Raw genomic sequence first — 15866 nt, forward strand, 5'->3', positions numbered from 1 at the left:
GAAATCACGGCACACATTGACAAATAAACTCATGCGCATGCTCAAGCTACAATACAATTTCAAATGCACAAGGTTGTAATACAGCGGCTATTCTTTTCTTTTTTTAAGATACAAGGAAGTGCGGTGCAGCACTGCGCTGCGCACAGTCCACGTCGACACTCGCGCAACACGCACCGCTAAAACTGGAGACCATTATGGTAATTGTTGAAATTAAGGAAACACACTCAGTGTAAACATAGCCAAAATCTGGAATTATATAATGAGGTCACCCCGTGACGCTTCCACACCGAGGCTCATTTCATCACCGTGGACAGCGCTATGCAATCACGGCACACACTGACAAATAAACTCATGCGCGTGCTCAAGCTACAATACAATTTCAAATGCACAAGGTTGTAATACAGCAGCTATTGTTTTCTTTTTTTTAAGATACAAGGAAGTGTGGTGCGGCATTGCGCGCAATCCACGTTGACACTGGGCGCAACACGCACCGCTAAAACTGGAGACCATTATGGCTACATTTTTGAAATAAAGTAAACATACTCAGTGCAAACATAGCCAAAATCTGGAATTATATAATGAGGTCACCCCGTGACGCTTCCACACCGAGGCTCATTTCACCACCGTGGACAGCGCTATGAAATCACGGGACACATTGACAAATAAACTCATGCGCACGCTCAAGCTACAATACAATTTCAAATGCACAAGGTTGTAATACAGCGGCTATTCTTTTCTTTTTTTTTAAGATACAAGGAAGTGCGGTGCCGCGCTGCACTGCGCACGGGACACATTGACAAATAAACTCATGCGCACGCTCAAGCTACAATACAATTTCAAATGCACAAGCTTGTAATACAGCAGCTATTGTTTTTTTTTTTTTAAGATACAAGGAAGTGTGGTGCGGCGTTGCGCGCAATCCACGTTGACACTGGGCGCAACACGCACCGCTAAAACTGGAGACCATTATGGCTACATTTTTGAAATAAAGTAAACATACTCAGTGCAAACATAGCCAAAATCTGGAATTATATAATGAGGTCATCCCGTGACGCTTCCACACCGAGGCTCATTTCATCACCGTGGACAGCGCTATGAAATCACGGCACACATTGACAAATAAACTCATGCGCACGCTCAAGCTACAATACAATTTCAAATGCACAAGGTTGTAATACAGCAGCTATTGTTTTCTTTTTTTTAAGATACAAGGAAGTGTGGTGCGGCATTGCGCGCAATCCACGTCGACACTCGCGCAACAAGCACCGCTAAAACTGGAGACCATTATCGCTACATTGTTGAAATTAAGTAAACACACTCAGTGCAAACATAGCCAAAATCTGGAATTATATAATGAGGTCACCCTGTGACGCTGCCGACACCGAGGCTCAATTCATCACCGTGGACAGCGCTATGAAATCACGGCACACATTGACAAATAAACTCATGCGCATGCTCAAGCTACAATACAATTTCAAATGCACAAGGTTGTAATACAGCAGCTATTCTTTTCTTTTTTTAAGATACAAGGAAGTGCGGTGCAGCACTGCGCTGCGCACAGTCCACGTCGACACTCGCGCAACACGCACCGCTAAAACTGGAGACCATTATGGTAATTGTTGAAATTAAGGAAACACACTCAGTGTAAACATAGCCAAAATCTGGAATTATATAATGAGGTCACCCCGTGACGCTTCCACACCGAGGCTCATTTCACCACCGTGGACAGCGCTATGAAATCACGGGACACATTGACAAATAAACTCATGCGCACGCTCAAGCTACAATACAATTTCAAATGCACAAGGTTGTAATACAGCAGCTATTGTTGTTTTTTTTTTAAGATACAAGGAAGTGTGGTGCGGCGTTGCGCGCAATCCACGTTGACACCGGGCGAAACACGCACCGCTAAAACTGGAGACCATTATCGCTACATTGTTGAAATTAAGTAAACATACTCAGTGCAAACATTGCCAAAATCTGGAATTGTATAATGAGGTCACCCCGTGACGCTTCCACACCGAGGCTCATTTCACAACAATGGACAGCGCTATGAAATCACGGGACACATTGACAAATAAACTCATGCGCACGCTCAAGCTACAATACAATTTCAAATGCACAAGGTTGTAATACAGCAGCTATTGTTTTGTTTTTTTTAAGATACAAGGAAGTGTGGTGCGGCATTGCGCGCAATCTGGAGACCATTATGGCTACATTTTGAAATTGGAAGTAAACACACTCAGTGCAAACATAGCAGTTATATAATGAGGTCACCCCGTGAACACCGAGGCTCAGCAGCATGAAATCAATTGACAAATTCATATAAGCTACAATACAATTTCAAATGCACAAGGTTGTAATACACCCCGTGACAGTCTTCCAACACACCGCTAAAACTGGAGACCATCTACATTTTCACTCACCATGGACAGCGCTATGAAATCACGGGACACATTGACAAATAAACTCATGCGCACGCTCAAGCTACATTACAATTTCAAATGCACAAGGTTGTAATACAGCAGCTATTGTTTTGTTTTTTTTAAGATACAAGGAAGTGTGGTGCGGCGTTGCGCGCAATCCACGTTGACACTGGGCGCAACACGCACCGCTAAAACTGGAGACCATTATGGCTACATTGTTGAAATTAAGTAAACATACTCAGTGCAAACATAGCCAAAATCTGAAATTATATAATGAGGTCACCCCGTGACGCTTCCACACCGAGGCTCATTTCACCACCATGGACAGCGCTATGAAATCACGGGACACATTGACAAATAAACTCATGCGCACGCTCAAGCTACAATACAATTTCAAATGCACAAGGTTGTAACACAGCGGCTATTCTTTTCTTTTTTAAGATAAAAGGAAGTGCGGTGCAGCACTGCGCTGCGCACAGTCCACGTCGACACTCGCGCAACACGCACCGCTAAAACTGGAGACCATTATGGTAATTGTTGAAATTAAGTAAACATACTCAGTGCAAACATTGCCAAAATCTGGAATTGTATAATGAGGTCACCCCGTGACGCTTCCACACCGAGGCTCATTTCACCACCATGGACAGCGCTATGAAATCACGGCACACATTGACAAATAAACTCATGCGCACGCTCAAGCTACAATACAATTTCAAATGCACAAGGTTGTAATACAGCAGCTATTGTTTTCTTTTTTTTAAGATACAAGGAAGTGTGGTGCGGCGCTGCGCTGCGCACAGTCCACGTCCACTCGGCTCAACACGCACCGCTAAAACTGGAGACCATTATGGTAATTGTTGAAATTAAGTAAACATACTCAGTGCAAACATTGCCAAAATCTGGAATTGTATAATGAGGTCACCCCGTGACGCTTCCACACCGAGGCTCATTTCACAACAATGGACAGCGCTATGAAATCACGGGACACATTGACAAATAAACTCATGCGCACGCTCAAGCTACAATACAATTTCAAATGCACAAGGTTGTAATACAGCAGCTATTGTTTTCTTTTTTTTAAGATACAAGGAAGTGTGGTGCGGCATTGCGCGCAATCCACGTTGACACTGGGCGCAACACGCACCGCTAAAACTGGAGACCATTATCGCTACATTGTTGAAATTAAGGAAACATACTCAGTGCAAACATAGCCAAAATCTGGAATTATATAATGAGGTCACCCCGTGACGCTTCCACACCGAGGCTCATTTCACCACCGTGGACAGCGCTATGAAATCACGGCACACATTGACAAATAAACTCATGCGCATGCTCAAGCTACAATACAATTTCAAATGCACAAGGTTGTAATACAGCGGCTATTCTTTTCTTTTTTTTAAGATACAAGGAAGTGTGGTGCGGCGTTGCGCTGCGCACAGTCCACGTCAACACTCGCGCAACAAGCACCGCTAAAACTGGAGACCATTATGGCTACATTGTTGAAATTAAGTGAACATACTCAGTGCAAACATAGCCAAAATCTGGAATTATATAATGAGGTCACGCCCTGACGCTTCCACACCGAGGCTCATTTCACCACCATGGACAGCGCTATGAAATCACGGGACACATTGACAAATAAACTCATGCGCATGCTCAAGCTACAATACAATTTCAAATGCACAAGCTTGTAATACAGCAGCTATTGTTTTCTTTTTTTAAGATACAAGGAAGTGTGGTGCGGCGCTGCGCTGCGCTGCGCACAGTCCACGTCCACTCGGCTCAACACGCACCGCTAAAACTGGAGACCATTATGGCTACATTGTTGAAATTAAGTAAACACACTCAGTGCAAACATAGCCAAAATCTTGAATTATATAATGAGGTCATCCCGTGACGCTTCCACACCGAGGCTCATTTCATCACCGTGGACAGCGCTATGAAATCACGGCACACATTGACAAATAAACTCATGCGCACGCTCAAGCTACAATACAATTTCAAATGCACAAGGTTGTAATACAGCAGCTATTGTTGTTGTTTTTTTAAGATACAAGGAAGTGTGGTGCGGCGTTGCGCGCAATCCACGTTGACACTGGGCGCAACACGCACCGCTAAAACTGGAGACCATTATCGCTACATTGTTGAAATTAAGTAAACATACTCAGTGCAAACATTGCCAAAATCTGGAATTGTATAATGAGGTCACCCCGTGACGCTTCCACACCGAGGCTCATTTCATCACCGTGGACAGCGCTATGAAATCACGGGACACATTGACAAATAAACTCATGCGCACGCTCAAGCTACAATACAATTTCAAATGCACAAGGTTGTAACACAGCGGCTATTCTTTTCTTTTTTAAGATACAAGGAAGTGCGGTGCAGCACTGCGCTGCGCACAGTCCACGTCGACACTCGCGCAACACGCACCGCTAAAACTGGAGACCATTATGGTAATTGTTGAAATTAAGTAAACATACTCAGTGCAAACATTGCCAAAATCTGGAATTGTATAATGAGGTCACCCCGTGACGCTTCCACACCGAGGCTCATTTCACCACCATGGACAGCGCTATGAAATCACGGCACACATTGACAAATAAACTCATGCGCACGCTCAAGCTACAATACAATTTCAAATGCACAAGGTTGTAATACAGCAGCTATTGTTTTGTTTTTTTTAAGATACAAGGAAGTGTGGTGCGGCGTTGCGCGCAATCCACGTTGACACTGGGCGCAACACGCACCGCTAAAACTGGAGACCATTATGGCTACATTGTTGAAATTAAGTAAACATACTCAGTGCAAACATAGCCAAAATCTGGAATTATATAATGAGGTCACCCCGTGACGCTTCCACACAGAGGCTCATTTCATCACCGTGGAAAGCGCTATGAAATCACGGCACACATTTACAAATAAACTCATGCGCACGCTCAAGCTACAATACAATTTCAAATGCACAAGCTTGTAATACAGCAGCTATTGTTTTGTTTTTTTTAAGATACAAGGAAGTGTGGTGCGGCGTTGCGCGCAATCCACGTTGACACTGGGCGCAACACGCACCGCTAAAACTGGAGACCATTATGGCTACATTTTTGAAATAAAGTAAACATACTCAGTGCAAACATAGCCAAAATCTGGAATTATATAATGAGGTCATCCCGTGACGCTTCCACACCGAGGCTCATTTCATCACCGTGGACAGCGCTATGAAATCACGGGACACATTGACAAATAAACTCATGCGCATGCTCAAGCTACAATACAATTTCAAATGCACAAGGTTGTAATACAGCGGCTATTCTTTTCTTTTTTTTTAAGATACAAGGAAGTGCGGTGCCGCGCTGCGCTGCGCTGTGCACAGTCCACGTCCACTCGGCTCAACACGCACCGCTAAAACTGGAGACCATTATCGCTACATTGTTGAAATTAAGTAAACACACTCAGTGCAAACATAGCCAAAATCTGAAATTATTTAATGAGGTCACCCCGTGACGCTTCCACACCGAGGCTCATTTCACCACCATGGACAGCGCTATGAAATCACGGGACACATTGACAAATAAACTCATGCGCACGCTCAAGCTACAATACAATTTCAAATGCACAAGGTTGTAATACAGCAGCTATTGTTTTCTTTTTTTGAGATACAATGAAGTGCGGTGCGCCCGGCCAGGTGCGTGTCGGTCCTCACTGAAGCCGCGCGGCGTGGCGCACAGTCAATATCGACACTCCGGCGCGACACGCACCGCTGCCGCGGAACCACCAGGCTCCCCGGTCACGACACGTACCGCCGCCGCAGCGCACAGCACCGGAACCGCAGTGCGAAACGCACAACAGCCGCGGAGCCGGCGCAACACGCACCGTGGCCGGGGAACCAGCGTCTCAGCAGACGCTATCCCTGCCGTGAAAACGCGGAAACACACTAAACTAAAAACAACACTCAAAAAATGCAAACTGGGTGTCTGTTACCTTATCCTAAGTCTAACATGTAACTTCTATTATATAAAATCATTTTTTGTAGTTGAACAGTTTTAAAACATGCAGTTTTACCATTAAATGCAACAATTAAAAATTTACTAGAATAATTTATGTTAAAACAACCTAATTCTAATGGGTTAAGATTGCAAACCAATTCTGCTTACAACTCCAGAGCAGTAGGTGGCAGTAATGTGCACATTTCTAATTAGTAGTTCCCCTCTCTGAAGGCCATGGTGAAAGGTGGCATGGCCTTTGACCTGGCAGGTAAAGAGGAACCGCCATTTTGAGATACAACATCACATCACCTTTACCATCCATTGAACAGAAAACAATATGGCTGCAGAAATGTTATCGACAGTTGGTTATTGTCCTCTTTTGCATTTCGGATGATTTTTTTTTTGTTACTGGGCGTTTTATTAGAGTGGATTAATATCCGACTTTCACCATGCACACAGCTAACTAAACTCACGAGTTAGCATACGACAACGTTGACGACACACGCAGACTCATCTACAAAACTAGCTGTCCCAAGAGTTCTTGGTATCTTTTTCAGAGCACCGTAAAAGATACCAAGAACTCTTTCCTAATGTGCAGCTTCTACCCAAACACCATTACTTAGAGCACTATCCTACACTCATCAGGAAGTTTGGTCCTGTCGTTGGTCTCTGGACAATGTGATTCGAGGCTAAGCACAGTTTTTTTAAGCATGTCATTCGACACTCCAACTGCTTCAAAAATGTGCCCCTCTCACTAGCTTTTAAGCATCAGTTCATGATTTCATATCACATGAGAGCATCGAGTTTTGAAAGGCCTGTTCTTGAGATGACAAGTGTCTCAACAGTTTCTGTCGATGTATTAAAAGACGAAATTGTTGAGAATATTAAGCAAAAATTTCCTGGTACAAGAGAGGTGCATTTAACTAGGTCTATGTCAACCAAAGGTGTAAGTTTCAAAAAGGGCATGATTATAGCTCATGGGTCTACAAGTGGACTTCCTGATTTTGGACAGATTGTTCACATTTTTGTTATTCAGGAGAGACTGTTTTTTATGGTTAAGAGACTTAGTGGGTGGTATAGTGAGCATCACAGAGCCTTTGAGCTCATGCCATGTCCAACCAAAGACATAGATCTGATTGAGCTTAGTGACCTAGCAGATGACTACCCTCTGGTAGACTACTTTGTAGGGGGTCTCAGAATGGTGACATTAAAAAGACATGTTATGTTATTTGGACTGTCACTGCTCTCTTGGAATTAAAAAAAAAATAGGTGTGCTTATGAGTTATAGATTTATCAAAACAATGCTTAAACTAGCCTGAAAATAGATGAACTGGTGAAAAATAATTGAATGCAAAAATGACAATAAATGCAGCATTAAATTGGCAATATCATAAACTAGGTAGCTATATTATGTATCATGTAACTCGTAGCTTTCTGTCTGAAATAAGTTTTGTAACAGACAGCTTTACAATTATTGCTTTGGGCTTTTGAGAACAGTTTTTTTTTTGTTTTTTTTTCCAGAAATTACATGTATAATGATGAATCTAGATATTATATTTTAGGATAACCAATGAAAATAAGTCTCTCAACCTTAGATAATATGTACACTTGTACAAATAGATTTTTATACGTGTGTTTGTTTTTATTCCCAGATTATTGTGAAATGGCTACAGTGAAACTCAGAATCATCCTCGGGGATAAACGATTCCCAGAGACTGACCCTGCAAGATGGGCTTCCAGAGACTGTTGGTGAACTTGTTCAGAACATAAAGAGGGGTAGAGGAGCACTTCAGGCTGCAATTTATGGATACGGAGTTTGGCAGTGAATTTACCAACTTGACTTCAATGTCAGAGATCCAGGACAAAAGTACCTTAAAACTTGTCTTTGATTCAGCTGCCTCTGTCCTGCCTGGTGGTTCACCCCCTCCACCCTACTCCACTCCTGCCACATCAGGGTCTGGTAATGAGTCATCACTTTCATCTGGTAGCTTGTGTGATATTTACAGATATTTTGTCTTCACCTGAGTCCATCCCTTCAAGATCCTCTGGATGGCCTGTTGTTTTTTTTCTTCCTCGATTCCCATATGATTGTGAGCTGCAGCTGGACAGAGCCAATACTGCATTCAAAGAGAGCGGAACTTTATTGAATCCAGACATGAGACTTAAAACTGCCATTCTTGACAGTTTAGCTGAAGAAATTGTTAAATACAAAGTGTACCCCTCAGACAATGAGGTTGAAGAGGTTGCCGAAGCCCTTGTGTCATCACATCCATGTTTGAAAGAGCCAGGCTCTGCCACTGGATATGGTGGCTGGAAGGTGAGCTTAAAGTACAAACTTGCCAACTACAGGAGGAAGCTCAAGCGGCTTGGATGTCCAGAGGTGGAACTGAATTCCCTGACAAATAAACCTGTAGACAAATGCACTCCTGCTTATGGTGTAAAGAAGCCCAGAAGAGCCCAAGTAAATTACTGCCCCACCTACCCATCTGGTGAATCTGCAGAGACACTTGAAAAGATAAGAGAGAACCTGCTTTTAGACGTAAGGAAAAGGAACAATGAGGACACACTGGCAGCAATGATGGAGAAGACCTTTGCACACAGAAGGCAAGAAGTTATTCGTGATGCACCCTTAATTGCGGATTACAAAACCAGATGGCCAGCTCTCTTCTGTGTACGTGAGGTAGGTGAATAATAGCACAGTGCTCATTCACTTTAATTGAAATATGTTGTCTTCATTTAATATGTACAGTGTGATTTATATCAGCCAACAAAATGTGGGCAAGCCTTTGAAGTAACTCGTGAGCTGATTCAGGATTTGGTGATAGATGACAATTGTTGAACTAGTAGCTCATTTCAATGCTATGATAGTCAAATTTGCTTTTGTGTGCCCTTTTTTTCCGTTTAAGCTAACTGCTGAATTCAAGAGGATTACAACCGTCAGTTTGCTGTCCAAGTTCTTCTCCAAGCTGGATGCTCACTCTTCGAAGTTGATGAGGGTGTCTGGCAAGAAAGGTGGCGTTCAAGGATGAAAAATTAGGAGCATCATGTTACCCATCACCCAGGTATGATAATAGAAAAAATGTGAAACTGTCAAACCTGTACAGCTTTAATATTTCAAACTTAATGCATGACATTAAAGAGGAACTGTCAGAGGGTTGGAGAGAAATAAAACTAGATGTGGGTAATGCACTTTTTTGAAGAAGGATCTGATAAATATGAACCTTAGGCAGATGTGCCGATGTCCACTGATGTTGCAATGGTAGTTACTGTTTCCTGGGACCACATGCTTTCATTTGACATTTCTATGATTAATGATTTCTATGATTGAACATACAACCACTGCCCCATGGATATTGTGACTTCATATATCATAAACAATGGTCAATAAAGATCGTTACATTTGAAAGAAAGTTTAATTCAATGTTTTGTTTGTGAAATCTTCTCTACCTGTTGATTAATAGGTTATCTTTTTTCAAGGTTTTTATTTGCCATTTGTGCTTAAACAGACAGTCCAGGCACATTGGAAATCTTGTACGGGTTCTCCGAGTCAGTTGTAGAAGTGAGTATGTCCTAAATACTCAGACTGATGCCATTGATGTCAGAAGAGAGTGCATCATCAAAGCCCTGTGTGTGTACCTGAATGAAGAGCCCAAGAACCTTGTGAAAGAATACATGGTATGTAATTTAGTTTTTATTCACCAGTCCTACATATTAATTAATATAAATTTGATAAATGATAGCTGTTTTACTCTGTGTGTGTGTAAAATGGGACAACATATCTTTACATATATATCCTATATTTCCCCCTTATTTCTGTGAAGAACACGGATGGTCAAAGCATTGAAGCTGCAATCACGGAGACTACATTTGGAATCTTTGTCATTCGCAAGGAAGGCGAGGAGCCAGATGTTGGACCGGAAGATGTAGGTATTGTTCTGGAGGGTGTGGAAGTTCTGCATGAGTTGGGAAACATACCACTTGCTGTGGTGATGTTGTTCGCGCTTGTTTATGCTCTTGACCTCAGCTACCCGCCAGAACTGAGATACACATTTGAAGCTTTCCAGAAGATCATCTCCATGATGATCTTCTTGATGGAAACGGACTCTCAAAAAAAAATCAAACACTGAAAACTCTACTTGCACGTTAGTCATCCTCAATAGAGTAAACTACAGATAGGGTTACTCTTATGGGAAGGTATTTGAAGCCATTAGAGAATTTACTAAAATCGGAAGCTGTGTTTTTGTTTTAATACTTCTGACTGTTTCTATTTTGGGGTTACACATTAAAATGGTTTGAAACAAAGGTAGGGTTAAAAAAAAGTGTTCTTTTCAAAAGGAAACTACTTTGACACTTGAGATATAAGTATGCACAATGCAGTATTTTCAGTTTGTTCTCAAACATTTTTCTTTGCACTCAGTTGCCAGGACCACTTTCTGCATATAGCTTTGTAACCAGCTTTGATTTGATTGTTTTTTTTTAGTCAGAAAGCACTAAATATAAATGTAACATGTACACTACCCTAATAAGGTACAATTAGTTTAACAGATAGCTATTATTTAGATGCGTTATAGCTTCGAAAGTCTAAGGTTTGGGCTGAATTCAGAAGAACAGGTCTGACTCTAGGAGTGGAGAGGAAGACACAGAACGCAGTTTAAGTTTGGTGACACCATATAATTGTGAACCATTACCAGAATTATTTAACAAAATACAAATGGCCATTCATATACAACAATACAATATGTACAGTTCCGATCATATATATATACAAATTGACAATAAATAAGTTTTAGGGAACAGTCTGTATTAATGGGTGAATGTGTGTAATGTAGGTGTGGAATGTTAATTGAGTGTAAGGGCAGAGAGAGAGAGGAGCGCCTGTGCCAAGGAGCCTCCTACCAGCCCGACCAAAGCAGTGGAGGTTTCCAAGGATCTTCAAACTTGACTATACTCTTATACTTCTCGCCATCACCTGGCCTGTATGGAAAACAGGACCTATTAAGTATCTCATAATCACACAATAATCCCAATACATATCAGTATATCAATCACAATATTGTACAATATAATTAAATCACTATAAATAAATAACAATATTTGTTATATTACAATATTTATCAATCATTTCAGTATCACCAACAACCTTAGCATGCTTAATATTTTCTGTGGTAGGACATATTCAAAGAAACAGGCATTTACCGCATCAAGTAATATGTAGCGTTAGCGCAACTCACCAATTCCATGATTCATTTAGACTAGGTCTCCGAATCGTATGATCAGCGGCTCCGGTAGTCGGCTCCTATGTTTCAACATTAGGTTACTGTAATGCATTTAGTTCCAGAGTGTTTAAATTACGATATTCCGCGGCGTACTACAACGTACCTCCTGCAAACATTTTTCCCGGCGTGCTCCTCTCACTGCTGCCGGCAGCGAGCCCCAACGGAGTTATGTTACGGCGCAATGTGATGACGTAACGACGCGACGAAATGACGTAACGGCACGACGTAATGACACACGGCATCATTTAACGCTTCACAAAAAAAAGGGAATAATAATGACAATGGGGTTTTTCACCCGGGTTACACCCTCCCCCCTTTAGACCATGCAACTCCTGATGCATGCTAAACATCGTAAACACAAGATTTTACTGCTGCGGTACTAAATGCGTCGCTATAAGCATTAACCAACCCATGAAAAAGTGTCTGCACGACCGTCATAAGCGGATTACCTAATGCCACATACTCAAGGCGATTAGGAGGTTGACGCTGCCGAGTAGAACGTCTGGCGACAGGAATCGATTCATCGACTGGATCAGGTAAGTTTGGAGCTGTAACTGATATCGGAGATGGACTGAGCAATTGCTCACTTTGGCTGGGTGATGTCTCTGCTTGGTCAGGAAGTAGTGATCCTTCAACAGGTAGAATTTCAGGAACACAGGTAGGTAGTATCCCATCAGTCACAGATACTGCTTCACCAAGCGCAGGCTCCTCTTCTCCCACAGGTAGAGAAGCTATGGACTCAGCAGAAGACTCCCCATCAACAGGTAAGTGCACAATTTCCAGATCAGAACATACAGCATCCTCCGAGAACACAGGTAGACCAACAGTCCTGGATAGAGACTGAGTACTGTATTCAGAAGAGGGTTCCACATGTGAACTTTGGAACTGGAATGTGGCTGGCTTGATCTGAACTTCAGGCACATTCCATCCATCTTCCTCCTCAAACAAATCTTCAGTGTGATCAACACTAGCTGGATTCTGGCTCCGGGTTTGAGGACGACGTGGAGGTGTAACTGGTGCAGGATCTGAATGACCACATACAGGTAGGAAGGAACATGGAAGAAGTAAATCTCGGTGTAGTGTACGAGTCGGTACATCCGCCCTATCTTCAGGCTGCACTGTGTACACGGGCAGGTCTCCAACACGTTTTACAACAACATAGACATCCTGCTCCCATTTATCCTCCAGTTTGTGCTTGCCACGAAGTCGTACATTTCGCACCAAAACTCGATCACCTTCTTTCAGACTCGATGTCTCATTGATCAAAGCGGGCTTTATTTCTTTCGCCAGATTTTACAGCATTCTTCAAAGCCAGCTGGAAGCGTTCCTCAAGTCTGGACCGCAGGTCCTCAACATACTGAGAGTGAGAAGTAGTCTGATGCTCCCGCACAGGCAGGCCAAAAGCCAGATCCACTGGAAGACGTGGTGAACGGCCGAACATTAATTCATATGGTGTAAAGCCGGTGACATCATTCCGTGTGCAGTTGTAAGCGTGCACTAACGGTTTCACATAGTCCTTCCATCTAGCTTTTTGCTTGCGCTCGAGCGTTCCAAGCATGTTGAGCAGGGTCCGGTTGAATCTCTCAACTGGGTTTCCCCGAGGATGGTAAGGGGTTGTTCGTGTTTTTACGATCCCAGAGAATTGGCAAAGCTCCTTAATCAACTTGGACTCAAAGTCAGGCCCTTGGTCTGTGTGGAGGCGTTCTGGTATCCCATAACACACTATGAAGTTCTCCCATAAACATTTTGCCACTGTCTTCGCCTTTTGGTTTGCTGTGGGAATGGCTATTGCAAACTTTGTAAAGTGATCCGTGAAGACGAGAATGTCTTTTGTATTGCTTTGATCTGGTTCAAGTGACAAATAATCCATGCAGAGTAACTCCAAGGGACGAGTGGTTTTAATGTTAACAAGTGGTGCTGATCTCTCTGGGAGCGCCTTGCGTCTCACACAACGGTTGCAGGTCTTAATCTTAGTTTCAATGTCAGCTGCCATGCAGGGCCAGAAAAACCGGGACTGTACAAGGTCTAGGGTCCGCTCGAGGCCCATGTGGCCCATGTCATCATGCAAGCTTGTAAGCACGATTGACCTCAGCTCCTCCGGTAACACCAGCTGAAACAAGACTTCTTCTCCATCTCGCCTCCTTCTGTACAAGATGTCCTCTTGCAGTTCGAGGCGGTTTAGCTCCCTCAACAACCGCACAAGGTCTGGAAGTTCTTGCCTTGCTGTTGGGGGAACCTTTTCCCCAGTCTCCATCTGGTAGATAACCTCTCTTATGACTGGATCCTCGCTCCCAAATGGTGGAACGACCTCCCCATCGACATCCGGACAGCTGAAAGCCTCCACATCTTCCGACGCCGACTAAAAACACATTTCTTCCGACTCTACCTCGACTAAGACGAAAAAAAAAACAAAAAAAAAAACAAAAAACTTGTACATCGCACTTATGACTAGCACTTAATTGTTTGTTCTACTTGAAGCTCTTACTTACTTCTAGCTCTTATATGTACCCAAATGTTTAAATGCACTTTTGTAAGTCGCTTTGGATAAAAGCGTCTGCTAAATGACATGTAATGTAATGGATCAGCACGTTGCTTTTCCTTAAGGCTGAGGTGTGACAGGGAGGGAACAACTGGTAAGCCATGGAGGTTCTCGCTGGCATAACAGTCAGGAAGGGCTTTAGCTGACAGGCTCAGAGACTTGACCAAGGCAATGGGACTCCCTGCCGAACTGCTGGACTGATTGGTGACAAGACAGCGGTGACAGATGGCAGAGATAATGTCTGTGTTGAGTTCTTCCAATTCACCAGATTTAATGACTCGCTCTGTCGTAAACTTGTTGATCAGGTCCCAATCTTTCTGTTCTGTGAGGTCAGTAGGGTGGCTGTGAGGGCGGCGAGATAGAGCGTCAGCGTCAAGGTTTTGCTTCCCAGCCCGATATTGCAGCTTGAAAGTGTAGGTGGACAGGGCAGCAAGCCATCTGTGACTGGCGGCGTCTAACTTTGCAGTTGTTAACAGGTAAGTGAGCGGGTTGTTATCAGTCACTACCACAAAGCTGGCTCCATACAGATAGTCATGGAACTTTTCGCACACACTCCATTTCAATGCAAGAAATTCTAACTTGTGTGCAGGATACCTCGACTCGCTCGCTGACAGGCCACGACTGGCATAGGCGATTACTCTCAGCCGACCCTCTTGCTCTTGGTATAGAGCTGCTCCAAGCCCAGTGGTACTGGCGTCAGTATGCAAAATATATTGCAGCTTTGGGTCAGCAAAGCCAAGAACTGGGGAACTGGTCAACTTTTCAATGAGCATTTCAAATGCAAACTGGCAGGTGGGGGACCATCGCTCTCCAAAGGGCTGTTTCGAGTCATGGGTTTTTACTGGACTGGACCTTTTCTGAACTTTGGAGGTAGGTGTATAGCCACGCGTCAAATCATTGAGGGGTTTTGCAATGGCGGAGTACCCTTTTATGAACCTCCGGTAATATCCAGCGAATCCCAGGAATGATTTGAGCTCCTTCAGGGTTCTTGGAATTGGCCACGATTTTAGAGCAAAGATCTTATCTGGATCAGTCTCGACCCCCTTCTCTGAAACAATGTGTCCCAAGTATTTAACGGACGTCTGGAAAAATTTACATTTCTCGGGAGAAAGCTTGAGACCGTATTCTTCCAAGCGATGTAATACTTGCAGCAACCTCCGCTCGTGTTCCTCCAGTGTATCTGAGAAGACAATAAGATCATCAAGATAAACCAGAACTTCTTTTAGATGTAGATCTCCCATGCTCTTCTCCATTAACCGCTGGAATGTTGATGGAGCATTTGTTACTCCTTGAGGCATTCGGTTGAATTCCCAAAATCCAATGGGTGTCACAAAAGCCGTTTTAGTTTTGTCTTCTTCATTCATTTCGATCTGATAATATCCAGATTTAAAATCGAGAACACTGAACCATTTGGACCCGGACAAAGCAGACAGCGACTCCTCCAGGTTTGGCAGGGGATAGGCATCTTTAACGGTCTGAAGGTTCAGTCTTCTGTAATCAATGCACAACCGTATGTCACCATTCTTTTTACGGACAACAACAATTGGCGATGAAAATGACGACTCCGATTCACAAATGACACCAGCCTCTAGAAGGTCCCTTAGATGCTGTCGGACTGCTTCAATGTCTTGAGGGTGGATGG

General features: G+C 43.2%; 2 long non-coding RNA genes across 2 annotated transcripts; one reads left to right on the top strand and one right to left on the bottom strand.

Moving 5' to 3' along the window:
• The first annotated feature begins 7943 nt into the window (after window positions 1-7943).
• Window positions 7944-10983, top strand: LOC122764455. The gene is made up of 4 exons (XR_006359695.1): window positions 7944-9089; window positions 9316-9471; window positions 9916-10084; window positions 10231-10983. It is a non-coding gene; the product is annotated as an uncharacterized LOC122764455 (long non-coding RNA).
• A 76-nt stretch (window positions 10984-11059) lies between these two features.
• Window positions 11060-11776, bottom strand: LOC122764456. Its single transcript, XR_006359696.1, has 2 exons — window positions 11641-11776; window positions 11060-11383 (listed from the first exon to the last, which is right to left on the bottom strand). It is a non-coding gene; the product is annotated as an uncharacterized LOC122764456 (long non-coding RNA).
• Between the last annotated feature and the right edge of the window lie 4090 nt (window positions 11777-15866).

This window comes from Solea senegalensis, unplaced genomic scaffold (assembly GCF_019176455.1).
Source record: "Solea senegalensis isolate Sse05_10M unplaced genomic scaffold, IFAPA_SoseM_1 scf7180000017419, whole genome shotgun sequence".
Lineage (NCBI taxonomy): Eukaryota > Metazoa > Chordata > Actinopteri > Pleuronectiformes > Soleidae > Solea > Solea senegalensis.